Source organism: Lactuca virosa, chromosome 4 (genome assembly GCF_052849685.1).
Source record: "Lactuca virosa cultivar CGN04683 chromosome 4, Lactuca_virosa_CGN04683_v6, whole genome shotgun sequence".
Lineage (NCBI taxonomy): Eukaryota > Viridiplantae > Streptophyta > Magnoliopsida > Asterales > Asteraceae > Lactuca > Lactuca virosa.
In genome coordinates, this window is record NC_136429.1 from 509,117,697 (window position 1) to 509,124,375 (window position 6,679).

General features: G+C 44.0%; 1 non-coding gene across 1 annotated transcript; it reads right to left on the reverse strand.

Moving 5' to 3' along the window:
- Positions 1-6,221: 6,221 nt before the first annotated feature.
- Positions 6,222-6,328, reverse strand: LOC145110192 (small nucleolar RNA R71). Its single transcript, XR_013709574.1, has one exon. It is a non-coding gene; the product is annotated as a small nucleolar RNA R71 (small nucleolar RNA).
- Between the last annotated feature and the right edge of the window lie 351 nt (positions 6,329-6,679).

The window sequence follows — 6,679 nt, forward strand, 5'->3', positions numbered from 1 at the left end:
CTCAGATCTAATATAGCAATCCCACAAAACGACTTAACTCCTCAAACAACCCAAAAAGGACCCAAAAGCATAACAAAGGACAAAATGAGGAGATCTAAACACTTATAAGTCAAGATTCAAAATTGATACCTCGGAAAGCTTGCACAAAGGAAGATGTTTCTGGATCCAAAGCCTTCTCACCAAGCAAATTAACTTCAATTTCTCTACTTCCTTCATAAAGGTACAAAAATGGAACCACAAACTTCTTAATAGCTCAAGAACACCACAAAGAGGCTCAAGCTTCGATTTACGGTTTTAGAGGCAATGAAGGCCGGTAAGGAGGCCGATCATGACAACTTAAGGCCTTTATATAGGGTGAAACACCCTAAAAATTAGGGCTTCCTTCCCAGCCGCCAATACGTCGTGTTACGATACCACAACATGTCGTGTTGGTCCATTAAACTTTGCGGGCCAAAGACATATTGCCACGCCGTGTTGAGTCTTCAACACACCATGTTTAAAGGGAAATCACAAATAAATTAGGATTAATTTCATACCTGGAATCGAGCGTTACAACTCTCCCCCACTTGAATCAGACTTCGTTCTCAAAGTCCGCTGACTTGAATAACTCTGGGTAGTGCTCCTTCATCTCATCCTCAGGCACCCAAATCCACTCCGATCCCTTGCGATGCTGCCACTGCACCTTCACCATCTCAACCACCTTGTTCCTCAAGGTTTTCGTCTTCTGATCCAAAATCACTATCGGTCTCTCAATATAATTCTGGCGGTCATCCACCTGAATATCCTTCAATGGGACCACTACGGAATCATCCACTAAACACGTCCGCATCTAAGAGATATGAAATGTACTATGAATCTGGATGAGCTCATCTGGAAGATCCAAGTGATAAGCAAACAGGCCCACCCGAGCCAAAACCTGAAAGGACCAATATACCTGGGCCCAGCTTGCCTCGCTTCCTGAACCGGATGACACCTTTCCATGGTGACACCTTCAGTAGAACCATATCTCCCACCTAGAACTCTTCTGTAACCTCTGAGTTGTTTGGAGCCTGCTCTGAACCAACTGAATCAGTTCAGTGGTCTTGAGTACCACCTCAGTACTCCCCATAACCCGCTGACCGATCTCGCCCCAACAAATTGGGGTCATGCATTTCCTGCCGTAGAGCATCTCAAAAGCAGGTCGATCAATGTTGGCGTGATAACTGTTGTTATACGAAAATTACGCTAACGGAAGATATGTATCCCAACGCCAACTAAAATCCAACACGCACGCAAGCAACATATCCTCAAGAGTCTGGATAGTCCGCTAACTCGGACTATCGGTCTGCGGATGAAATGTTGTACTAAAATGGAGACTAGTACCCAACTCATCATGGAACCTCTTCCAAACCCTGGAAGTGAACCAAACATTTCTTTCGGAAACAACTGATATCGGCACCCCATGACGTGCCACGACGTCCTAAATATAAATCTCAAACAACTTCTCTGTAGAGCCACCAATAATCAGGATGAAGATCCCTATACATCTTCGTCGCCCCGGGATGAATAGAAAACCTCGACTTGTGATCATCCTCCATTAGAATCTGGCGTACACCGCCCCAATAAGGAACCCAAATTCGACGAGGCAGAGTCAATAATCCATGGCTATCATAATCAAAGGAAGCCACCAGACCCACCATGCACTCACTCTTTCAGTGCTCTTACTTCATGGCCTCAGCCTGAGCCTCACGAATTCGCTCCAAAAATAGTGTAATCACGGTCATCCTCAAACATACGCCTCTGATCGGAGTCGTGATCGCCTTGCGACTAAGAGCATAGACCACAACATTGGCCTTCCCCAGAAGATAAAGGAACTCGAAATCATAATCATTTACCACATCTAACCATCAATGTTGCCTCATATTCAGATGTAGATCCATCAAGTACCTCAGGCTCTCGTGATCCATGTAAATAGTACAACGGACCCCATATAGGTAATGTCGCCAAATCTTGAGGGTGAAACCATGACCCCCAACTCCAAATCATGTGTCGGATAATTAGCCTCGTGAGGCTTCAGCTGCCTCTAAGCGTAAGCGATCACGCGGCCCCTCTACATCAACACTAACACATACCGGAAATCGCAGCATCACAATAAACCACAACCGCTGTCTAAGAGTCTCAAAAGCTGCCTGCTGCTCGGGCCCCCAGCAAACCCAAGAAAGCTCTGCATCTCAGATGGAGACCTCAGAACCTCCCACTGCATCACATCGTCGACCTTGGCCAGATCGACCAAAATACCCTTTTCGTTGACAAGGTGCCCCAGAAACTGCACCTCGCGCAACCACAACTTGCACTTTGAGAAGTTTACGAAAAGTCTCTCCCTCGTCAAAGTATCCAGCACTTCCCTTAAGCGCTCCTCATGCTGCTCATGAGTCTTGGAGTAAACCAAGATATCATCAATAAATACTATCACAGACCGATCCAACATCGGTCTGCACATGTGGTTCATGAGATCCATCAACGCGGATGGACCATTGGTGAGCCCAAAGGGCATCACCACAAACTCATAGTGGCCATATCGAGTCCGGAAAGTTGTCTTCTGCACATCCTCATCGCTGACTCGCATCTGATTATAACCCGAGTGCAAATCAATCTTGGAGAACCAAGATTCACCTTGAAGGTGGTCGAAAAGATCATCAATCCTTGGGTGTGGATAATGATTCTTCACCGTTACCTTATTCATCTCTTGGTAATCTATACATATGCGATGAGATCCGTCTTTCTTCATCACAAACAGAATCGGTGCTCCCCAGGATGAACTGCTCGGTAGAATAAATACATTGTCTAACAGGTCCTATAGTTGTGTAGACAACTCCTGCATCTCGGGAGGAGCCAACCGATACGGTGCTTTGGCTATTGGAGCTGCACTTGGAACGAGATCAATCCTGGACTCAACCTGCCTCTCCGGAGGCACCCCAGGAAAATCCTCCGGGAATACATCCAGGTAATCCCACACAATCGACACATCATCCATAGTCGTCATACCCTTATCCCCGGTATCCATAACATATGCGACATAACCCAAGCAACGCTAATGAAGATAGCGTCCGGACCTCGCTCCAGAACACATAATCGGCCCATGATGCGGTCTCTCACCATGAATCACCAACTCTCCCCCACTTGGGGTCCGAACCCGAACTAACTGCTGCTCCGAGTCGATCACTTCTATGTTAGGGCTCAACCAATCTATGCCCATGATTACCTTGTTCCCACACAGAGGAATGGGAACCAAATCAACCGGATACTGCTCGCTAAATAACTGGAGAGTACAACCCCGATGGAACCCCTCAACTCGAACAAACCTATCATCAGCAATCTTGATGTCGAGAGGACGGTCCATCTCCCCCAGGGCTCCAATAAATCTCTTGCTAGTTGCAAGCGATACAAATGACCACGTAGCCCCCGAATCAAACTATACCAATGCAAAAATACGATTCACAAGGAACGATCCTAAAATAAAACATACAAATAAAAGCAATCAATTCAATATAAATAAAGAGATAAAGAGAAGATACATACATGTCACCACATCAGGAGGTGCACGCGCCTCCTCGTACGTTAAGTGGAAAGGCATGCTCTTCACCACAGGTGTGTCTGCCAGGCCCTGGCGCCTGTCAGTAATCCAAAGAGTCACAGGAACAGGTGCAGACATCGATCCTGTTGTAGCGAAACTTGGACAATCAGCCTTCTTGTGGCCCTCTGATTGCACTGAAAGCAAATCAGATCGGATACCAGGGTGATGGTGGTGCTAGCAGTACAATCCCTGCTGATATGATCAGTCCGGCCACACTTGAAGCATCCATAATCACCCACCCTGGATGTCCCCTCGTGCGACCTGGCATACTTACACAGTGGCCTCGGCCCTGCTGGACCTTCCCCTCGTATCCACAACCTTGGGCCTCTTTCCCGAACTTCCTGATACCTGAACCTCACTCGACTTCCTCTTTCCCTCCATATCCAAATCAATGTATCTATCTCTCTCTCTAGCCCTCGCTATCACGTCTTCCATCGTCTTGCAGCTAGATCAGCTCACAAACTGCCAAATGTCACTCCTCAACATCTCATGGTACCGGGCCTTCTTCATTTCCTCGTCCACCACATACTTCGGGACCAAAAGCGTCCTCTCCCTGAACATAGTGGTGATCTCAACCACCGTCTAAGTAGTCTGGCAGAGTTCCTAAAAGTCTCGTGCCAGCTGCTGCACCTCAATCAACAGTGCAAACTCAACTCGGAACCTAGTCGAGAAATCGGCCCAGGTCATCACATCAACAATGTCATCACCCACCACACGTCCTACCTCCTCCCAGCAATCCTATTCCCTGTCCTTTAGAAGGCAGGAAGCTAGTTTGACCTCGCCCCCCTAGGGAAAATGGTTGCTACGGAAGGCGTTAGCAACATTTAATAACCACCTCTTACTTGCAATCCGTTCCCTTGCCCCGTGATAATACAAAGCTCCACATACCCGGAGCATGTGGAATGTCAAATAAAGCGTCCCAACCAAAGCCACTATCTCTGCACGAAAGACGTTCAATCGCTCATCAAGAATCTCCAGGATACCCTCCTTTACCATGCCAAAGATCATAGGAGTCTGCTCGAGTATACCGCACGTAATCTTAGACAATATGAACTCACTCGTCTGGTTGTCAAGCTGCCCAACTCCAGAACCTGAGCCTGAACCCTCACCGGCACCAGAACTGCCAATAGGTCAGCCTTGCAATGTTACCATACTGAAAATCGACTAGATAAACCATCAGAATGCGCATCAAATATATATATATATATACATATATATATATATATATATATATATATATATATATATATACATCGGGGAATTATAACTCCAAAAGCTCATTGGCTTCATCGCAACCCTCCTTGAATCGAGTATGGATCCTCTACTTTCAGTAGTACGGGACCATACTACGTTCCACATTTATCCGTATTGTCCTCAAGGATTTCCTTGACTCTACCAAGTCACTTTATATCCATACAATTCCCCTCACAGATAAGGCTCCCAGCAGTCGATCTCATCCTAGGTTTTCCTAGAGCAAACTCCACACCACTCTCCGCCATCAGCTGTGGAAGGAACTCCCACTAACTTCCTCTAACTAGCTCACTAATACAATTACATATTTCAAAAACCAGATAATTCTTCGAGTAAGAGGTCTCACACTACAACGATTGTTTCTTAGTTTAATTAGAAGTAATTAATTTATTTTGTTAAATTCTATTCCCTGTGCTTGACACCCGTCTTACCGGAGCTATTCTATAATCAGACTAGGTACACTGCCTATAAGTGCATAGTAGTAAAGTTTTGTCAGGATATACATATAAGAATGATAGGTATATTTATGCACATCAGGATTTTGGAGGCGTTACAAGGAACAAATTATTTGTTTTATAGTTTAATTGATTTTAGTTATTCGATTCTTTTTGTGGGATAAGAACCGCAAAAAGTTGTTTTTCTAAATCTACTTTGCTATCTGAACAACAACCACGTCGTGGTTACCTTTACCACGTCGCAATTACGTCTCAGTGAAATTTTACTTTAGTAATTTTTATTCCTTTTACGTGTTTTTTTTTTGTTTTTATTTTAGCGATTTATGACCCAAGGATCTAAGACTCCAATAGTTCCACCACTTCAAGATCCAGAATCAGCTTTTCATAAGAAGAAGGACAAGAAGGTCAACGAGTCAACTACCAGTTTTCCATGGACAATGGATTTGAAAGTTTTGAGAGGACTCTAGATAAGAAGTGCATTGGTTATGAGGAGGAACAGAAAGTGATACAAAAATAGAAGAGATAAAAAGAGTGGTTGAAGAGATGGTTGGCATTACAAGGATGACTATGGGAGATTACAATAAGAGGATGCATGAAAGTAATGGACCGGGTCTTGTACCATCCGAGATACCAACTGAAAGAACTTTTGAGCGCAAGGGACATATTTTATCAATGCTCAAGGACATACCTTTCGTCAGAAAAGATTACGAAGGTGCATTCAATCACATTGATGAAGTCAAGGACAATTTACTGGTGAAGCTAAGGTTACTTAGGATTCTTCCGGTGACATTTACTGGTGAAGCTAAGGTTTGGTTGAAATCACTCGCGTCTGGATCCATTACTATGTGGGTAAATCTTCGCGATGCTTTTATTGATCAATTTAGTCCACCTTAAAGATCTCAAAGCTCAAGAAGAACATTTCTAATTTTCAAAAAGAGGTTAAAGAGTCCCTATATAAAGCGTGGGAGAGATATAAGGGTTTTCTTAGGAGTTGTCCTCAACACGATTCAATGTCCAACAAGGAGTGTCCATTTTCTATGATGGGTTGAATGTCACAACAAGGAAACTTCTTGAATCTCAAGGACCAACGACGAAGAAGGAACCTACCACTATTAAAGAATTAATTAAAAAGTTCAGAAAGCATTCATGTGAGTATCATAACCCACGAGAGGACTCATGGGTTTTGGGCATAACAAAACATACTTAAAACTCTTAAGTGTGCATGCAACCTAAAACAAGTTCTATGTTTTCACTATTGAACCTATAACTATGAACATCAAAATATGAACCCTAGAAACCCTTGGTAATTTTTGAAAAACACATAAAAGGGTTGAGGATTACATACCTTATTGTTATTATA